We start from the raw sequence: 22,234 nt of genomic DNA, 5'->3' as shown, positions 1-22,234 counted from the left end.
CTTATTTAATTTGATCCGGTTAATTCCCCATACGACTGACTGAAATGATTACCATTAAGCATGTCATAGACATGAATCCGGTCGGTACTCACTTAGCTCGCGTTTGGCGGCATTATTGTTACAAAATGATCAAATAAAAATCTTAAATTTCCACTTACCACAATTTTGTAATTCAAACGGATAGAATTTCAAAGTGTCGTTAAATATTTTGTCGTTAATTATGTTGTTGCTATTTCAGTGATGGTGTTGCCGATAATGATGCTGCGGGATGGATGGTTGAATACATTCATAAATCCTTTGAATGATTTCACGGAGTTTTTACGGTCTATTTTGTGGCTTTTGTTCTGTTGATCTGCCTCTCAGGGCGTAGAAATAAAACTGTGTCAATGAGTTCGGTCGGTCGGTCGCTGGGTTGACACCAAACAATGGTGATTTTGCTGAGAATAAATCTAAACGTTCAGGAGACGACAGCAGATGAACTGCTGCTGAATTGTGGATAGCTGGTAGCGTATCAACAAAGGCGGGCGGGCGGCAACACCAGACAATTCAAAAACAAGTAGACTGACAATTCAAAGCCAGTCAATCGGTGGCTGGAATTTTAATTTGCAATTTTGCAGTGAATGTGTGAAACACAATGTTTTTTTTTTCAATTTTTTTTTTTGCAAATAGTTGTTGTTGCAATTGTTTATAAACTTTGGATATTGGAATGTTTTTGTTTTATTTTATTACTGTTGAAGTTGATGGCAGGCAAAATAAATTATCAATGTCCGTCAATAGGCAGTCCATTTGGCCAAGAATAACAAACAAAACAACATGTAATTATTTTTGCTTCTTTTGTTTGTGTTGTTGTTTTTGTTTTTGCATTCTGCTTAAACACTTTCAAATAGGTACAAAGCAATTGTGCAGCAATAACAATAATTAACCACTTCTTTTTTATTCATTTATTCTCTATTAACAATAACTAGGCAGCTCTCGTTGTGTGGATTATTAAAAAGTTTAATTGCCATTTATTCACTATTATTGAGGAATTTTTACTTTCAATATTCGCAAATGAATCGGAGTTTTTCTTTCGTTTTTATTTATTTTTTTTTTCAATTTTCAAAAATGTCGTTTTATTTTGCAACAAAACTGTTTGTAATTTTTCCGCTTATAAGAATCTGCTCCACTATTCGAATCGAGTAGAGAACGACACGCGCTTTGTTCACTCAAAACAATTTGAACAGGAACTGTACGATAACGCAGGCGCACCACCGTCGTTCCGCTTCTCAATGATCAACAAACGTTTCTCGTTGCTAGACAAATTCAAACTGAAACTTGGCTCTAGAATTGGAAACAACTGAACAAGCAAACGAATGAATGAATGGTGGAAGGACGGTGATTTGCTTTGGTCTGGTAGCTAGCTAGCTACATCAGAGCTAGTTGGGTTGTTTGTTTGGGTGGTAGGTTGATAATATGAATGAAGCAACCGTCTAAGCACTACTCACTCTCTCGCTGTTGAGCTGCATCGTCTACTCAAGCGTAAAATAAACATAAACTTAATAAACGCGACGCAATGATATTTCCCTGGGTTTTGCGTTATTAGAGTAACCTCTGTAGACATGTGATGAGACGAAATGCATAGCATTTAATTCTCTCGCACTCTCCAATGACAAATATTGGAGACAGTGTGATATTTTCTTACCCCCAGTTTTTGTAAAATTTTTTATTCTTCTCACACGAAATTTCAAATTTTGTAGATCGATTTACTCGCCTTAGCGCAAATGAAAAGCGCTGATTTTTAAATGAGGAATTCTTAACTATATATGGAACTCATCTACGAAAAATTAAGTATGTATGTCATTTGTGGGCTGAGCTATGGATGCCTAAATTATTACGAAAATAGACGAACGAACAAAAATAAGTTACAAAAACAGGGGGTTACTCACAAAAAATAATAAGTTTTTATATTAGGTCGGTATAACAAATCACCAGGATCAGGATATGAGAGTTACAAATGTACATTTTGTAGTGTAGATATATTCTCATTGCAGATAAAAAGGGAAGTTTAGAGCTCCGCTCGGATAGTTTTTAACATTTTTAGCAGGTTGTCCTTGCAGTCCTCTTTGCGATGGTACGGGAAGTATAAACATCCCGAAATAATGGCCTAAAAGCTGCCTGAAACCTTGACGGCACCAACTAAAATTTTGCAAATCCGCAAGGAGTTTCTAATTGATCTAAACTTTACAGATGGTATAAATTCATCTAGTCATGTATCAAGTTGGACTATAGTCCCGTCCTTCGGGTACCTCACACACAAAATTTGGGAAAATTGCACGTTCGATTTTTTTTTTTCTAAAAAGTTCTTCTTGCCTTCTGAGATAATGACCCAATAACTCCAAACAAACCTGTCGGCACCAACAAAACTGAGTAGTACGTAAGATAAACCTCGGAGGGAGAAACCGATTTGGTCCAAACGTTGTACATCATATTATTTCCTAAGCTTCCCATTACTAACTCATTATTGGGCATGTGGCACTGAATGACTAGTTATTCTACGAACAATCGAATAACTAGTAATTTTATTATGGACACACGAAGTAAAAAAATAAGGGCTGACTTCCGTATCGTCATTTGCTTTGTGTTGTTTAAACTTCGTCAAAATATTTCAGTTGCACGCTCATACATTGTTCCTCAAAAATGCAACTAAATGTATAAGAAATAAAAATGATACATGTTTGCTTTTTTATCTGCGTTAAAAATGCGCGTTTTTGATGTTTTGAAATCCGTAGCTCGCAGTTGCTAAGTACAACGGCGTTAACAATCATAATACTTCGCAGATTAATTGCTCCACAAACATCCCATATGGGACAAGGGAGACTTCTCTCATATCAATGAGTGCACCCCGATTCATTGCCGAGTCCGAACGGCGTGTCTTAAGACACCACTTGTAGAGAAGTTTTACATGGCTGAAATACTCAGGAAATGTCGCCAACATTACTGGGGTGTATTTTGCCACCGTTGAAAATTTGATGTTGTTTGGCCGGGGAATCGAACCCACGACCTTCAGCATGCAAGGTAGGTGTGCATACCATTGCACCACGGTGGCATCCAAATAAAACATATCATATTCTTAAAAAATCGCCCTTTTTCAAAATATTGTTTTTTTATCAAATTTTCTACAATGAAATGCTAAAGGAGAGATCGTCAGCTTTCGAACAGTACCATCCATTTAGGCGTATCCTTTTTAGATCCTGAGTAATAGGCGAAAACATATTATATTCTTAAAAAATCGGCTTTTTTAAAACACCTTTTTTTGGAAAAAACTTTTCTTAAATTTTCTACAATGAAATACCAAATGCATTTTTGGAAAGTAGAGATTGTCAGCTTTCCAGATCCTGAGTAATAGGCGAAACATATTATATTCTTAAAAAAATCACCCTTTTTCAAAAACTGGGTATTCAATGACTTCATTTCATTGCAGCACAGCAAGAAAAAAATGCGTGGTCAATAGGGTTTTGGGTAGGGAAATCACGCACTGGAATTCCAGAGAATTCTCGGTTTTATGGTTTTAATCATATTTCCCGGGTAATATCTTTTTACACTAATCGCAGCTAATATTGAATAAATCAGAATTCGACTAGATTTTACAGAATCAATAAATTACAAAAGATTTGGAAATAACTTTAATCTACAAAAGTGTTATCAGGGAAAAAGTTATAACAGCCGCACCAAAAACATGGACTTTAACGACAGATTTTTATTCTGTTCCATTTAAGTCCGAAAGAATATTTTCTATTTTAAAGTCCCATTTTTATACCCTCAGCCATTGAGCTAAAGGAGTCCGGCTGGCTGGCTGGTACGCACGATAACTCTCGAGCAAAGGCACCAATCAGTTTAAAAATTAGGCATTCGAGATTTTTTTCAAACTTAGTTTAAGTGCGATGATGGACCATATTAGTGGTCCACTACTTCCGGTACCTTCCCTACAAAAGTTCAACAATTATCAATCACTAAAATGGTGCGTTTCGTACGCAACTCTCGAAGGGAGTAACCGAATCGGTCATAATTTTGCATATGGTAATATTAGTTCCAGGCATAGAACGGGTTCCATACCAAATTCGGAAAAGGTGAACTTTAAGAGCTCCTCTCGGATCGATTTGAATTTTTTAGCAGTTTGTCTTTACGGCCCCCTTTACGACGTTACAAATTTTGTAGGGGGCAAGTCTGCCCTTCCTTAGATAATGTCTGAAAAGCTCCCGCAGGAAGTTTCTTATTGGTCAAAATTTTGCACATTGTATTATTTCATCTAGTCATGTATCAGGTTGGAATATGGACTATATCGGCCCAGCCCTTCGGGTACCTCCAACACAAAATTTTGGAAAAGTGCAGTTTATCAGCTCATCTCAAATCGTTTTGAAATTCTTTCCAAAAAGCTCTACTTGAAGTCCGAGTTACGACAGCGCAACTTTTTTTGGGAGGGCAAGTCCACTCTTCCTGAGGTAAAGGCCCAAAATCTCAGAAAAAGCCTGCCGGTACCAAATACATAGGGTAGGTAGTACGTAAGATAACCGTCGAAGGGAGAAATATCCCACACTCTCTCTTTTAAATGTTTGGCAACATTTTTTGTGTGCGACCCTAGTTTAAACGGTACACATTTTTCGGGGCAAATCCATACTTCCTAAGAAATTAGCTCAAAAACTCAAAAAGCCCCTAGAAACGTCAGACGTATTGTTGTATTGATCCAATCTCCTATTTTTAAATTTCCCGGGAATGACGATTTTATGATTCCCGTTTCCGGGAATGATAAAAACCGGGAAAACCCAAAACCCTAGTGGTCAACGATTTTCGTCGCCAGAAGATGCTGTGAAAGCGTTCAAAAACCATATTTTAGAGGTGTCTCAATCAAGCCACTGAAAACAACCCAACACATAGTCGCATGTCAAAATGTCCTAAGTACGCTTAGGCTAAAAACTGTCAAACTTTCCAATGACGAGTGACGACACTGCGTGTTGCCTAGGCCAGAAGGTTTTTTAGTGCCCCTCGTATTCATGATGTGGAAAAAAGCATAATTCTAGCCAATTTTGAAGTAGGGTAAGTGTAAGTGTACCAATAGTCGGCTTCTTAAGCATTTTCTTATTTTCAATCATTCCGAGTGAAAGTGTCCAATTTTATTGCAATCAGGTTGATATGGCTTGAAATTTTGTGTAGTGTAGCACATTTTTAATTATTTTTTTCTTATATTTGTGAAAATTAAATTAAAAAAAAATTTCTTTGTGCCAATATTCTGCCACTATATCCAATAGTCGGCCATGTCATGTCCCTATAGTCGGTAATTACTTCTTTATTTGATAAAAATCGTAATTTTTATTTAAAAAGTAAACAGTTTTTACACTGACAATACATATTTCCATTCATATTGAGTCAAATATGTAACAAAATACAGATATTTATCTTAAATAAATTAATTAGCTTAATGACATTCTTAAGTGACCGACTTTAGAAACCCCATCAAAAATTATTGCACCAACAGTAGACGAATTATAACGGACTATAATGTCAAACTATGCATTGTATTGGATTGAATCTCGATAAACATAGTTATACCCTCAGCATTTATGCTCACATGAAATGCCCAAAGACGTAACCCATTGGAATATTGACTATATCGGTTCCGTCCTTCGTGTACCTCCATCACCAAATTTGGGAAAATGCAGTTTGAAGGAGGTTGTTTTCACGGTCCCATTACAACGGTACAATTTTCTTTCAGAGTAAGTCCGTACTTCCTCAGATAATGGAGGCTTTAAAATATAAATTTCACATTAAACGGTAATGGTACAAATGTCCTCCATCAAATTTAATGTTCACTTTTAACTTTATGATAACCAGAAAATTTGTTCGTTAAATCCAAAAAATAACAAAAGGAAAGATGTAATATAACCCCATTATAACATGATTGGCAGTGATTTGGTATAGCTCCACATTACGATACCTACAAATTCCATCTATTTTGAAGCAAACGGTTATAGTTATGTATAGTTTTGGTCAGAGTCTGAGGATATATCTCAGTCAGCACAGCTGATTGATACTTTCATAATTGTTTTTATGCAAAAATCGTTTTTAAACTGACTTTAGAGTACTTACTTAACATTATTCTCAATTTTAAGCAAAGTTGAGCTAATAATAATCGAGAAACTTCATGTTTTCCACACCTATGCCGACTATAGGCCCACCTGTGCTTTTGTGGTCCTAAAGCCGGCAACCATAATAATAGCAAAATTTAAAATATTTTATAATAATTTCCTTACCAAATGTACACGCAGAGAAAAAAATATGATTGATCCAACAATATTCGAAGAGCATAATATGTATTGTAAAGATATGTTAGATATCCCGCATGTAGTCTTTTTTGTTAATTGCAACAATTGTTTTCGTCATATCCAACAATAGTTGTTGTCATATCCAACAATAGTCTTTGTCTGCAGGACAATATTATTCTCTTTTCTTCGACAATTGTATTCTCTTCTCTCGGTATTCGATGTCGTGGTGAAAAAAAAACAATTTTGGTGAGATTTATTTGTATGAGTTCCCCTTATCATTGTTTTTATACCCTCCACCATATGGAGGGTATAATTAAATTTGTCGTTCCGTTTGTAACACATCGAAATATTCGTCGGAGACCCTATAAAGTATATATATTATTGATCAGCATAAAATTCTATGTCGATATAACCACGTCCGTTCGTCTGTCTGTTGACATCACGATACAGCTCGAAATTTTAAAGATAGAGAGTCAATATTTGGTACAGAAGTTTTTATAACTTGCAGGCTGGTTGGTATTGAAAATGGGATATATCGGTTCCATTTTGATATAGCCCCCATAGAACGGTACCTCCCGATTTTCGGTATTTTTAAGGTTTTAGCTTCATTATCCAACCAAAATGGCTGAAATTTGGTATTTAGTTATCGTTGGGTGTATAAAACTTTCCACCTAAAATTTGTTGGTATAAGTCCACGCATTCATATAGACACCATAGAAAGGTACCTTCCGATATTCGTTATTTTGAAGGTTTTAGCTTCTGTATCCCACCAAAATGGTTGAAATTTGGTAATTAGTCTTCGTTAAGGATTTAAAACGTTCCATCTAAAATTTGTTGGTATAGGTCCACGTCTTAATATTGTCTCCATAGAACGGTACCTCCCGTATTTGATGGTTTAAGCTTCAAAATGGCTGAAAATTGGAATTTACATATCGTTGGGTGTACAGATATTCGGTATTTTGAAGGTTGTGGCCTCAATATCCCACCAAAATGTTTGAAATTTGGTAATTCGTCTTCGTTGAGGATATAAAAAATCGTTCCTTCTGAAAACGGTACCTACCGAATTTCGGTATTTTGTTCCATTTTACTTCAATACAGTTCGTGTTCTTACTTGTTTTCTTTTTAAAAGTGCGGCTATTTATAAGTTATTTCATTCACTTTTTCTTTTATTAAAGTGTGTTATGCATTTCTTTGTATGTATCTATGTGTCTTTGCCTTTTTTCTATGCCCTTCAATAAAAAAACACCACCATTTATAAATGTGTATATATGTTACAAATATATGTTTGCTGCAAAATATGTGTTATTGAAAAAAACACTGGATAAAAGCATATGTTCAATTATATTTATTTCAGAATTCGTGTTTTTTCAATTGTTGCCATTATTTAATTAAGAACACTCGTTTCTAACACATTCATGATAGTGGCAGTTCCATAGCACAATGGAGTCAATTGCACTGTCTTCTTAGAAATTTCCAATCACATCTGACGTTTTTCATAATTAGTAACATCTTCTGAATGTTTTTGATGTATAAAAGTGTAATTTATTTGATTAAATTTGTTGATTTTGTCTAAAAACACAAACACTTAAAATTTTCTCTATGTTTTCACAACAATTAGGGCACACAAGATATGAAAAAGACCCTTCAGTGCTGCCAAATTCAATGATTATTTTTCTCACATTATTCATGATAGGAGGAATGTTCTATCGAGAAAAATCTATTCCGCGAGAGTTGTATTCCGCAAGAATATTCATGATTGGGCTGATTCAGTTCATTTGACAATTTATAAAATCACCAAAATATTTCATGTCCAATGCTTATACTTAAACAAGCATAACTTCCCAAATCTAGCCATTTATTTAAAAGTACTTTAAATTTTCTTATTCAACTGAAATCAACCTACCGACACCCACCTAGCATACACAAACATGCAAAATTGCCCACAAGCAAAGTCGGGCCACAAAGGTTTAATACATATGAACCATCACTCAACCATTTCTTAGAAGTTATTTTTGAATTCATTCCTTTCCTCGCCTCTTTTCTAAGATCGTAAATAAACATCTGTAACTGAAAATTAACAATAATTTTTTTTTTTGTAAAGATCTACATTTCGTCCTGATTTTCTTTTTTTCCTAAAGCTACATTCCTATAGTTACCTATTGTAAGCAAACTGAAATTTGGAAAAAAAAGCTTCAAAAATAGATTCAATAAATCCAAAAAAAAAAAAAAATGTCACACTGTGTCATGAGAACCACAATGTTTTGCTCTGTTGCAATGCGTTACGGTAACACTGCAATGTAAATAGAAAAATGCACAGTAGTGTTGCCCCGCTAGTTGCTGCTTTTGTTGTTATTGTTCGCATTGTGTGCTCCGCTGTCGCTCTCTTTGGTTTTGTTGAGGAGTGTGAAAAAACATTTAAGTCTTTGTTTTGTTTACAAATTTATAATGGATTCCTGATGTTGTTTTTATTTTTCATTCTTTCCTCTTGTTGTTGCTATTCTTCCCATACACTCACTCCCATATCCCATTTTCCAACTGCATTGTCGTCTGGCGGCTATTTTTCTTTTGTCTCGCCGTCATTCATTGTCGTCGTCTTCGTTGTTGTGGTACCCTTTTTTTATTAATAAACTCTGATTTTTCCTTCCGCATGCACTGTGGTGTTGTTGATCATCATCACGTACAGCAGGGGGCCTTTTGGGTCTGTGGAACGAGGAAAAAAAGTCAATGAAAAGTGTAATTTTCTTAGAAAATCCAGAAAATTCAATTGCATTTCGTAGAACTCCATTGAGAATTGTGGTCGCATATTACAAGTAATTACGCAATTAAAACCAACATGATGATGAGTAAGTCCAACATGTCCTACATGTGATATGTTGGACTCATGTTGTACCTACCACAGTGAATAATAATTGTTGTACTGCGCATCCGGCATCAAAAAACAAAAAAGATTATTTGGAAAATCGGGTTACATGCTTCATTATGGTAGTCTCTTGGAAAATTACCTTTAGAACCGTTAATTAGTCATTAAACCTGAAATTAATATTTCTACCGAGGCCGAAAACGCAAAGATATTGGAAAACCAAAACTAAACGCTAATTAATATCAACCACATTTACATGGAATTTAGAAGATGTCAAGAAAAGTTTTGAATGATTTTAGGGGTCTTACACGAAGTGGAGTCAAATACAATAGGACGACCCGAAAAAAAATCGTTTAGAACTCCTACCCCCTAAATTTTTTCCATTTGAAATTTTATGGCGATCGGCTGACCTTAACTCGTGCCAACCAAGCGATCTTTGTTTCCATAGTAATTTGTTGAGCTGCATTTTCACGAAAATTCTCTAAAGGCCGCAATTATGGTCCACTCGATATAAAAAGTTTACCAGAATCCTACAAAAAAATTTGTGAAAAACGGTTCGGATTTTGATATAGCTATATAGAGCCAAAATACCCAATCGCCATAAATTTTCATATATAAGTTTTTTGGATAAAATAGAAAAATGTAGGGAGGAGGAGTTCCAATTTTTTTTTCTTTTGTTTTGGGTCTCCCTAATATATGCACACGTACAACTTATAGAAGTAATTAACGGCAATATCATGTCTTGTCCTATATTTGAGCCACATGATTATATCCTGATATTCAACGCACACAGTGTTGAAATTTTGCGGATTTGAAGGAATAGAACTGGATTTAATTTTGGGAGTTATACCTTTCGATAGTTATCGTGACCATGAGTCATTTGGTAACAGTTGGTAACAACAGTGCGGCAGAGTTTTTAGAGCTTTGTAAACATTATCTCGGGATGTATGGACCTTACCCCCAAAAACATGTAGAGTCGTAATAGCGGTCGGGAAGACAACATGCTTCAAATAAATTCAAAACAATCGGAGACATGCCCTAAAATTCCACTTTTTCGAAAATATTTGAAATTTAATGTGGGAGGTACCCGAAGAAGTGGACCGCTATAGTAACGGTGACCAATATTTTTGAATGAAAATAGAGTACATATACAAATGTGTAAAAAGTTACTGGCCAAAATAAAAAGAGGACAGAAACCCTTTGGGTGTCTTCTAAAGAACACAGAGGATTTTTTGAGGTCTTCTAAAGGCAACAAAAGACCTTTGGAGATCTTCAAAAGCTAACAGAAGACCTTTTGAGATATTCTAAAAACAACAGAATACCTTTGGGAGTCTTCTATAAACAACAGAAGATCTCTTGAGGTCTTCTAAAGACAACCAAGGTCTTTGGAGGTCTTCTAAAGGCAAATGTAGACCTTGGAGTTTTTCTAAAGACAACTGAAGAAATTTCGAGATCTTCTATAAACAACAGAGGATCTCCTGAGGTCTTCTAAAAACAACCGAAGACCTTTTGAGGTCTTCTAAAGACAACAAAAGACCTTTGGAGATCTTCTATAGGCAACTGAAGGCCTATGGATGTCTTCTAAAGACAACCGAACACCTTTGGAGGTCTGCTATAAACAACAGAAGATCTCTTGAGGTCTTCTAAAGGCAACTGAAGACCTTTGGAAGTCTTCTAAAGACAACCGAAGACCTTTGGAGATATCCTAAAGGAAACTGAAGGCCTTTGGAGGTCTTTTAAAGACAACCAAAGACATTTGGAGGTCTTCTAAAGCCAACAGAAGACTTTGCAGTGCTTCTAAAGCCAAAAGAAGACCTTTGGAGGTCTTCTATAAAAAAAAAGAATATCTCTTGTTGTCTTCTAAAAACGAAATTTTGAGGTCTTCCAAAGACAACCGAAGGTCTAAAGGCAACTATAGACCTTTGGAGTTCTTCCAAAAACAACCGAAGAACTTTGGAGGTTCTATGAACAACGGAGGATCTCTTGAGGTTTTCTAAAGGCAACTGAAGACCTTTGGAGATATTCTAAAGACAACTGAAAACCTTTGGAGGTCTTCTAAAGGCCACTGAAGGCCTTTGGAAGTCTTCTAAAGACAACCGAAGACTTTTGGAGGTCTTCTAAAACCAACAGAAGACCTTTGGATTTCTTCTATAGACATGAGAAGATCTTTGGATGTTTTCTAAAGACAACAGAATACCTTTGGAGATATTCTATAAACAACAGAAGATCTCTTGAGGTCTTCTAAAGGCAACTGAAGACCTTTGGAAGTCTTCTAAAGACAACCGAAGACCTTTGGATGTCTTCTAAAGACGACAGAGATATTCTAAAAGCAACAGAAGAAGAGGTCATCTATAAACAAAGGAAGATGTCTTGAGGTCTTCTAAAAACAACAAAATAGCTTTTGAGGTCTTCTAAAGACAACCGATGGTATTTGGAGGTCTTCAAAAGGCAACTGAAGACATTTGGAGATTTTCTATAGACAACAGAAGACTTTTGGAGGTCTTCTAAAGACACAAGAACACCTGTTTTTGCCGAGACCTCTCTTGAGGTCTTCTAAAGGAAACTGAAGACCTTTGGAAGTCTTCTATAGACAACCGAAGACCTTTGTAGGTCTTCTAAAGCCAACAGAAGACCTTCGGATGACTTCTAAAGACGACAGAAGACCTTTGGAGATACTCTAAAAGCAAGAGAAGAAGAGGTCTTCTATAAAAAAGAAAGATGTCTTGAGGTCTTCTATAAACAAAGGAAGATGTCTTGAGGTCTTCTAAAAACAACAAAATAGCTTTTGAGGTCTTCTAAAGATTGGCTTAGCTAGGTATTCACATGCACATATTTGTAAAACAAATCAAACGCCCAATGAAAATAGAGAACAAATAGAGTAATTACAAAAAATAGAGCACGGATACCTAAAATAGAGTACAGTTGGTCACCGTAGCTATAGTCCGTAATCGACCCTAATCAATCTATATCTGCAAACATATTACGATGTGCAGCATCTAGGGGTTACCCCCTTTGCCTCCTGTGCCGCTTTTACGAGGAACAAAATTTGGGCCAAATCCATTGATCTGTTCGAAAGTTATCATGGGCTTCAGCCAGAAAGACGGGTGGATAGGGCTAACTCGACTCCAAGTTGTCTGAAACGAATTTCGTCCAAGCATACTTGGAATCTTACACCATTATTTCGATGAGGTATACTTTTATCGAACTGAAAAAATAGTGATTAAGAGCTTCAAAACACTAAAAAGTCGGGTGCAAATTTTCAATATTAAAACACACATTTGCTCTGTTCCAGAACCTGTTAGAATCTACAAATTTTTACTACCATAAGACTTTTTCCTTTATGTTATCGAAAAAACAGTAAAAATTAGTAGATTATTGGTGTTCTGTAGTGGAATTCTGTAACTCATTTTTCGAGTTACCGACAAATATCGGTAAGATGCTTATAATTATAATCTTAGTAATTAACGAAATTTGTCGATAAATTAACAACCAAAAAAAGCTGTTGCTAAATCCTACCGTAACTTTTATTGATACTTTTCATTCATAATTTTGCGTTTTAATGTTAGCGATTTTTGTCGGTAACTCAAAAAAATGAGTTGCAGATTTCCACTACTGGAACAGACCAATTATTTGCATTATTGGCAAGAAACGATTAATTTCATGAAATTCGATATAATATATCGATGTCCTAATTATCGTCAACATTGATGGATTGATTATTTGAAAATTACTCGGCTCCACAATTAAGTGTTTTCTTTACATACGCGCATGGACATCATAAATAATTCATGTCAGTACCTCTGCGGTATTGTCTTGTGGTGCCATTTAGTCCGGCCAAAAACCAAGTCATCAAAAGTCCCAAGAAAAGCAACAAAACAAAAAACGCTTACATTCAACCCCAGCCAAATAGGAAAATGAACCAAAGACGCGGCGAACTCAAAATTTCAACAACAACAACAAAATTAACATACAATTAATTCGACAATTTCCTGTCTTAACGGCCAAATTTGTAAAATCTTAAGACTGGCAGACAGACAACGTGAGGTATTGAATTACATGGGAAGAATGACGATAATGATACCACTAACAACACCAGCTCTGGTAGGTCTGGTGGTAATGTAAACACCATGAAGTGTATTTTACGTGTAAAAGGTGGTTGGGGAGTCTGTCTGCCTTTTTCAATTGTTCGATTCTAACAAAGATGTTTGTTGTCTAACCAGGTTCTTTCTTCCTGCGCTAATACCTTTTCTTATAAACGATAAAAGTCAAACACTTTATAAATCAACACCTTTTTCACCAAATTAATTCGATGTGCTGCTCGTTTCGGGAAAAAAACCAGAAAAAGGGGAGTGAAATGAAGGGGTACTTCTTCCGTTCAAAGCCTGTAAACAGCTGCATTTCTTTGAAGATCAGGGTGAAATGTCCTTTCTTTATTTTCTCTTTCATTTCAAGTTGCATTTTATTCCACAACAATAAGAAATTTCAAAATTGCAACATGTTTGGCAACAAATTGTAGTTCCTTTTTTGCCTAATCTTTATTGTTTCCTTTCTTTTGTAACAAAAGAAGAGATTGCATTCAAAATGCAAAAGAACAGCTCAGCACGTTTAAAGATTGCTACTCGATTACAGGCAAGGAATGCAAACTGGTTGTTGTTGGCTATCCCCCTTCTTCCAAGGTTTCACAAATGGAAGAAAGGAAACTCATTTCATATTCATGCATCTAAAGGCCACATTGATTTCCCCCTGGATAGACCAAACATCTGGTTTCATAATTAAGGGTTAGAGGTTATGAATGAACTAAGCCAAAGTTATGCCAGACATTTATGGCTATAATTTTCCTTGTCAACTTGGTTTTGTTCTTATTTCAAATAGGGATGTTAAACATATGCCATTTCAATGCCTTCTGCCTGCCTCACTGAGCCCGACTATTCGAACTAAAAATATTTGTTTGAATATGCATTTTCATATTGCATTTCACAGAAAGGCCATAAACGGCTATTGGAGGCTGAAATTGAATTCTTATTAAAATGTAACACACTGCCCTGACTAGCTAGCTACCTGTAGACCATAAAAATTAATCCCTTTGGGATTAACTTTAAAATCTTATCGGCTTGCCTGACAAATACGCTTAACCTAGCATATGGTAGGAATTCCCAAAGAGGCACAAATGTTAAAGTACGTGTCATATTCCAATAGGTTGGCGGCGATAACATGGAAATAACTTGTGTCTGATTGATCCACATTTTGAAGAAGATGTGATAAGATGCTTGTGGTGGAAAGAAAGGAGTTGTCGATTTTCGAAATAAGAAAATGTCGCTGCCACCGAAATGCCTTGAATTGATAACACAGATGTTTTATTTGCTGTCGTTTTGTTGCCGTATTGACAAAGAAGACTCAAAATGGTATTCTGTGTGATCTACATCTATCTTTAGTTCCTTTTTTGCTGCCGTATAAATCACGATTCAAGTTGACATTTTTAGGGGTTTTTTAGGTTTTCGCGGTTTTCCTTGGAAATCGCAAGCCCTGTCGAAATGGGACTAAAAAAAATGTTGTAGCTATGAAAATTCTCTACAAGATTGACTTTTATGCTAATTTCGTAGTTTTTACCGTTATTGAGATATAGAAGTTCAAATTGGGACAATGCATTGACTGTATCGCCTCCTTATAAAACAATGTCATGACTGCAATTTCCCAACTTGAACTTATATATCTCGAAAATGGTACAACCTAGGAACAATTTACGAAAGCCAATCTTGTAAAGAATTTTCACAGCTAAAAGATTCTCTCTAGTCCCATTTCGATAAGACTTACCGCTTTTCAAGCAAATCGTGAAAACCTAACAAAAAAGCTAAAAATGTGACTTGAACATCGATATATCTCAAAAATTGTAAAACCTATGAACAAATCATAACAGTTAAATCTCTAGAGAATTTTCACAGCTACAACATTTTCTTTAGCCCCATTTCGATAGGACTTGCGGTTTCCAAGCAAAAATAAACCTAAAAATGTGAATATTGACCGCAATTTATTTAAAAATTCCTCCAGCATTTTTTTTCTTGTTTTCTCATTTTTCTCAACTATGAACATTGCTGCTTCTAAATTCGCAAAAATTTCCCAGGTGTAAGCGGTTTTCACTTAAAGTTGGTTAAGGCGCACCATATATGAACTTGTTTTATAAGGTAGCGATACAGTCAATGCATTGTTCCAATTTGAACTTCAATATCTCAATAACGGTAAAACCTAGGAAATTATCATAAAGGTCAATCTTGTAGAAAATTGTCATTGCTACAACATTTTTTTTAGTCCCATTTCGACAAGACTTGCGGTTTCCAAGCAAAATCGCGAAAACCTAAAAAACCCTAAAAATGTCAACTTCAATCGCGATTTATGAAAGATGCTTCAAGAGCACCGTGCCCAGTCTGCCTACAATATTCTGTTTGAGTTAGGATATTGATGAAAACCTCCTACCAAAACATGTAAAAAGCATCAGTCGGCTTTGCGGACATGAATAAATGAATTAAACCCTCTGGATTTTCTGCAAAATACGTGAAAGAAGATTCCGCTACTTCAGATTCGAAATGTAAATTTACATATAATTTGCATGAAGCATTAGCCATATTCTTCTCCCCACTTTTGTGGGGACCTCACCGGAAGGAGCGAACCTTCAAGGGTTATCTTATTCACTATCCATTTGAGTGGATTGCCGTATGTTAAAAAAACGCTTAAGAAAGGTAAATGGATCTTGTCGCGAACCAAGGAGGTGGGCTGACCATTCAACAGTACACCTTTGGAACGAGCGACGTATGTACATTAGGGTTACGACTTTTTGTAACTTCATTTCCCTGTAATATAGCGTGATGAGCTTATGCAAAAGATTACATAAAATCTTAATTATAAGGTAGGTGTGTATGCCTTTGACAGCCTCAGTTTTCACTTCTACAAGTGCATCAACTTCACTCCCCTGACCATTACAAATATGGTCACCAGCAACTCAAGCTCTTGTGTCACAAAGAAACTGTAACTATGGTCGGAGACCACATCCCGGAAATGGAGGACATACATTACAGTTCAAATAGACACAGCTGGGAACTTCTCAATTTCATTGAGGTAAATGCCCTCCAAAGTCTCAGGGAGGATGAAGCTATGAACACGACAGTGATTCATGTCTCCAATCCGTTGGAAAGGATGCTCAATCTACTTGTCCCATTGCGGCGGAGGTCTTTGCGTCGGATAAATCAGACAAACCATTACCTCTTAGGCTGGAAGCATTGGAGGGGGAAGTGGCAAGGGAAAATCTAAAATCAATAAGTCAGATGATTCGATGATACCTCTGATAACCGAACCGAAAAACAGTTACATACTGCAATCAGTACGTAAATAAATATCCGAATATCATCAGCGAAAGGTAATTTCTTGTTATAAGATCGAAGCTTAAGTTTGTTTGTTTTAAGAAAGAACTATCCTCACATAAGCGAAATTCCTACTTTAAGAACAAGAGGAAGTCCATGTTCAGATAAGTGTAAGTATTCGATAAAGACGGCTAAGTCACAATCAGAAGACGGAGAGAAGCCAAACCAGTAAGGAAAGGATCAAAGTCGGGCGGGGCCGAGTAAAATATAAATCGGAGCTATATCCAGATCTTAACCGATTTTGATATAATTTGGCACTTTTATTTCCAGACCGAGTTCAGTCACACATTCCAAATATCATTGAAATCGGACTTATATAGCGTGTTTGGTACAGAAAATACGTGAAATCGGCCGAAAATATATATGGGAGCTATATCCAAATCTGAACTGATTTCTATATAATTTGGCACACTTATTTCTAGAACGAATTCAGTCAAACATTCCAAATTTCATCAAAATCGGACGTATATAGCGTGTGTGGTACAGAAAATACGTGAAATCGGCCGAAAATATACATATATGGGAGCTATATTCAAATCCGAACCGATTTCGATATAATTTGGCACACTTATTTGTAGACCAAATTTAGTCACACATTCAAAATTTCATCAAAATTGGACGTATATAGCGTGTTTGGTGCAGCAAATACGTGAAATCGGGCGAAATATATATGGGAGCTATATACAAATCTGAACCGATTTTCACCAAAAGCAATAGCGTTCTTCCGATGGCTAAAAAAGTTGTAGTCCCCAATTTTCAGCTGAATCGGACAAAAAATGCGACCTGTACGTTGCGAACAAAAATACATGGACAGATGGACATGCATAAATCGACTCAGAAAGTGATTATATGTACATATATCGCCAAAAGGAACTATGGGTTTTCGTTTCCTTTTGTATGTTACATACAAATGCACAAAGACATAATACCCCTTACCACTGTGTTGTGTAGGGTATAAAAAGGAGAAGAAGGTAACCAAATTTTCTGTTTTTCGCTGGGCTCCTCAACTACCTCAACTCCAAAACACCTCACCCAGGTGAGTCAGTTGACGAACAAGTAAAAAAGTATCAGTCGGCTTTGCCGACAGAGATATACCCTCAGCCTGTGTATATTGAAAAATAAGTATGTATTTAGGGGGTTTCAACATTTTGGGCGTTTGAACCGACAATAATGTTGATTAGGATTAAATATCAAAAGTTTTGCGGAGGAGATACTAAAATGAATGGATCGAAATTGACCGTTATGGAAGTGGATCTCCAGCCACAACATATGATGCCATAGGGGGTTTTTACACTCTTCGGGCAGTTTGCTCAAGAAGTATGGACTTGACCCTAAAACACTTTTACCATCGTAATTGAGGCAGCGAATGCAAGTTGCTTCAACAAAAATAAAAGCTATCCGATATCAGGTCTTAAAGTGAACTGATCTGAAATTTTGTGTGGGAGGTACCGGATGGATAGTTCATATTTGAACCTGATCTATATCTGGTAGATATATTAGGATGTGTTAAGTATAGACCAATTCGGCCACTCCCTTCAAGAGTTACCGTACGGACAGTTTTTCCGAACATTTTTGAACTTTTGTGGGGGAGGTACCTGAAGGAGTGGACCGATATGGCTTATTTTAAAACTTAAACTATGTTTGGACAAAATATTACTAAGGCCAAATTTTGGACAGAATCGGCAGATCCGTTCGAAAGTTTTCTTGCGCTCCAACCACTTCACACGGTGTCATAGGGTTTTTTTGCAACTTTAAGGCTATTTTCTCAGGAAGTATGGACTTGCCCCTGTTAAAACTTGTAGCGTCGTATGAAGGCAGTGAATACAAGTTCCTAAAACAAAAATCAAAGCGATTCGAGAGATGGCCCTAAATTGAACTTTTCCGAAATTTTGTGTGGGAGGTACCCAAGGGAGTGGACCGATTGAGTCCATATTGAAACCTTATATAAGCCTGGTACACATTTCACTATGGGCAAAGTATGGACTGATTCGGTTACTCCCTTCAAGAGTTATCGTGCGAACAAATTTTCCGAACATTTTCGAACTTTTGTGGGGGAGGTACCGAAAGAAGTGGACCGATAGAGCCCATCTTCGAACTTAAACTAAGCTTGGGTAAAATATTACGAAAGCCAAAATTTAAACCGAATCGGTTTATCCGTTCGAGAGTTTTCGTGCGCTCCAGCCAACCAGACAGTCAGACGGACGGACATTGCTCAATCGACTCCAAATTGTCTGAAACACATTTCGTCCAAACATACTTGAGGTCTAAAACCATTATTTCGATGAGGCACATTTTGCCCGTATGAAAGTGTATATCGTCTGCTCCGTCGGAAAAGGTCGTAAGTCCACTTTTTTTGGAAATCGCGTTTTTGTTACAGGATGATAGTACAAGTCAAAACACGTCATATGATACAAAGAAAATGGTAGTATGTCGCGTTTTTGTACATGTTTTGCCCTTGTCGGAAAAGGTCGTAAGTCCACAAAACGTACAAATTTGAGTACGAAAAGGTCGTAAGTCCACAGGAAAATGTATACTTTAGAAGAATGCTACAGCTAATGTAGTTCAGATATAATGTTTAACGTCATCCATGGTTGGGGTACAATGTAAAGAACTAGCCTACACCTTTGGATGATAATCGGATGATATTTGGCGGAGCCTGTGGACCAAACTTTTGAACAAAAATGTGATAATTTCTATATTGCAACGAAAATTTACATTTGAAATCTATTTTCCTCCACCGAACCGAACTGATTATGAAATATCGACTTCTGGCCTTTTCATTGATACAAATTGGGATGCTGTATGTGTTTAAATACCTCATACATTAAAAAAAAAAAATTAAAAAAACAAGATTTTTGCTGTTTTACTGTCGTATATATTACTTAACTTTATTAACTGGTAATTTGTGGTTTCTCTAGGGACATTTATTCACATAACGAGATTAGTTTGTATTCTGAATTGAATAAAGTAATACCTTCTAACGGACGGGTAAGTGCAATGTTTATATTTTTAAATGATTCTAAAATAATAATTGATTGAAATGTTATTAAACCAGGAAGACATCATGCTTTTTGCTAACAAAGAGCAGTATAAATTTGGAATGGAATTAGACCAAACCCGTTCGTTGGTATTGATATGGTTACGAAGTTTTTCGGCAAATCACACACACGCGACCCGAACGCAAAGTAAGAGAGCAAATGTTTTGAAAGGCTTTATCATTACGATTTTTGTGGAAAGTAAGTGCATATTTTCTATCTTCTGAAAGTCATTTAGGGCTCGTTGACTAATTGCAAGAAAATTAAGGGTGGCTTAGCCGTAATTTTTCAGGAGATTCCTCTACCTTCCCTCCCAGTCCTTGGTTTGGCTGGCTTATGTGCTTCACGAAATCGATTGTTTCTGTATTTTCGTAACTTTTGCACATTATTTCAACTATATTCGACTAATTATTCAAAAATAAGCAAAAATTCCCTTTATTTCTGCCGTTTTTATAATAAAACACAAACAGTTTTCTCTTTTCTAGGATAGCGTTTTTCCTTAGCCCTAAATTTTGATAATTTGCTATGAAATCTGATATTTTTGCACACAGGAACAAAGATTCTATTCGCAATTATTGAAATTTATACTAATATTGCAGAAAAAGTTCGATATTGACCGGTTTTTGTCAAAATATATAACAAAGGTTACAAAAACCGAATATTTTTGACGCATAGAAAACAGGGTTAACAACTTCTTCTTTGTTATTCTCGCTTATAGGGTTGCCACGGATCCATGTTACCTACATTTTTTAATTGCCACAGGACCAACATTTTTTTAAGTATTTGGTTTTTTGAATATTCGGCTTCTAAAATACTGAGGTGTTATTATTGGTGAAATTTAAAACCGAATATTTTTAACACTCACTGTACAATTTGTTTTTTTTTTTTTCAAATTATGAAGTTATTTATATTATTTTTAATTTAAGTCATACAAAGCGAACGCGCCAACAATATATTTTTCATTTCACACTTAATATGAAAATCATCACCCTGTTCTGTCAGTGTAATTTTACCCACACATAAACAATTTAAGCGCTCGCTCTTCTTGGTCGGCTATGAATTAGACGATGGTGTCATGGGTCTAGTTTCCTATGGTTTTCACGGTGATTCTGAAAGCTCTGATGATAAACTACCTAAGCCCAGGAAGACATTACATGCTGAAGATTCTACATGGTTTCCAGACAAAAACAAAAAAACGCCAAACGAAGAATAAATACCAAATTTAAGCCATTTCTGAGGAATATTGAGGCCACACCTTCAAAATACCGGAAATCGGGAGGTACCGTTCTATGGGGGCTATATGAAACATCCTAGAAGTAATAGAAACTTCTATACCAAATCACGAAAATCTATCTTTAAAATTGCGAGCTGTATCTTAATTTCAAAAGACGGACAGATGGTCATGGTTATACTGACTTAGAATTTTACTCTGATCAAGAATATATATAATTTATAGGGTCTCCGCTGAATATATCGATAGCTTACAAACTGAATGACAAATTTAAGTATACCCTCCATATTATGGTGGAGCGCATTTAAAAAATAGGGCACAGGTGTAACCCGCTCCTCCGAAATTCAACAAAATATATAGCCTACTTTCACCAAGGGACATCCCTGTGCATAATCTGAAAATTACATGGAATAAGTACTTAGGGTCGGAAATTTAACAACCGTTGCCTCGCAAATTACATTTCTGACCGATACCTTCATAAATATATCAAAAAATCATTTTTTAAAAAATAGCACCCGCCCCCTCCGAAATTCAAAAAATATAAAGCCTATTTTCACCTCGGTTGTTCCTTGTATTTTCTCTGAAATTTTCAAAAAAAAAATATAGGTTCAGCTGTTTTTGAGTCTATGCGGAACATACAAACATAAACAAATTGCCTTTTATATATAAGATTTCACACAAAAGTTTTGGTCCATTAAACCCGCTAATAATTATCTCATCACCATGTTAAATTGCAAGCTTTTTCTTTGTCTTAATCTCAAATCATTCTTTAAATTTCGCTCCGATCGGAATATTACTGCGATCTACAGGACAGCTACAAAGTCGGGTAACAATTTTAGGTTTGGTCCATTTCACACCTTTCGATCATAACCAACATCTAATGGGGTCACTTCCGGTCGGAACCCGACCTCTCCACAAAATTTCGTGACGATCGGTCCAAAATTGAGTTCTGGATTTTTATTACAATTGTTAATGGATGGCTAGCTAGATCGCTTTATCTCGTCAAGATATGAAAAAATGACCAGGGGAGGCGTCTACGACGAATACTTCGCGATGTTACACGAATATTGGACAAAACAAGCCTTTATTACCCTTTCCACATTGTTTTGTAAAGTATAAATATTTTATTTTAAAAACGTCCGTAAATTGTAGGAAAAGGTCGTAAGTCCCTACAAAAATACAAAACTGTACAAGGAAATGGTCGTAAGTCCAAAGACATCCAATTATCTCGCAAACGCGACGGAATTTTATCAAACAAAGTACAGGTATTGAAGCGGAATAAATAAACGAAAAATACTGCCTTTACCATCATAATAAAATCTTTAATACAGAAAGCACTGGAATGTTTTTTCTTCCTCCTGAAAAATTTATTGAGAGGGACTTACGACCTTTTCCGACGGAGC

At 36.0% G+C, this 22,234-nt stretch overlaps 2 protein-coding genes and 1 long non-coding RNA gene across 6 annotated transcripts in view; 1 reads left to right on the top strand and 2 right to left on the bottom strand.

Moving 5' to 3' along the window:
- The window catches only part of sprt (PDZ domain-containing protein sprite), a 49,856-nt gene extending 49,654 nt beyond the window's left edge, over positions 1-202 (bottom strand). The window contains exon 1 of the mRNA XM_073957184.1: positions 159-202. The gene's annotated coding sequence lies outside the window, so the exon portion shown is untranslated. The remainder of the gene's footprint in view (positions 1-158) is intronic.
- Positions 1-1,309, bottom strand: part of LOC141387454 (persulfide dioxygenase ETHE1, mitochondrial) — a 48,371-nt gene extending 47,062 nt beyond the window's left edge. For 3 of the 4 annotated variants that reach the window (XM_073957187.1, XM_073957188.1, XM_073957186.1), the window contains exon 1: positions 159-1,309. The gene's annotated coding sequence lies outside the window, so the exon portion shown is untranslated. The remainder of the gene's footprint in view (positions 1-158) is intronic. The other variant, XM_073957190.1, reaches the window with a different exon arrangement.
- Positions 1-22,234, top strand: part of LOC141387456 (uncharacterized) — a 102,450-nt gene that overhangs the window by 43,246 nt on the left and 36,970 nt on the right. The window lies entirely within an intron of this gene.

This window comes from Musca autumnalis, unplaced genomic scaffold (genome assembly GCF_047663935.1).
Source record: "Musca autumnalis isolate F117 unplaced genomic scaffold, ASM4766393v1 scaffold_5, whole genome shotgun sequence".
Lineage (NCBI taxonomy): Eukaryota > Metazoa > Arthropoda > Insecta > Diptera > Muscidae > Musca > Musca autumnalis.
This window is presented reverse-complemented; position numbering and strand designations above follow the sequence as displayed.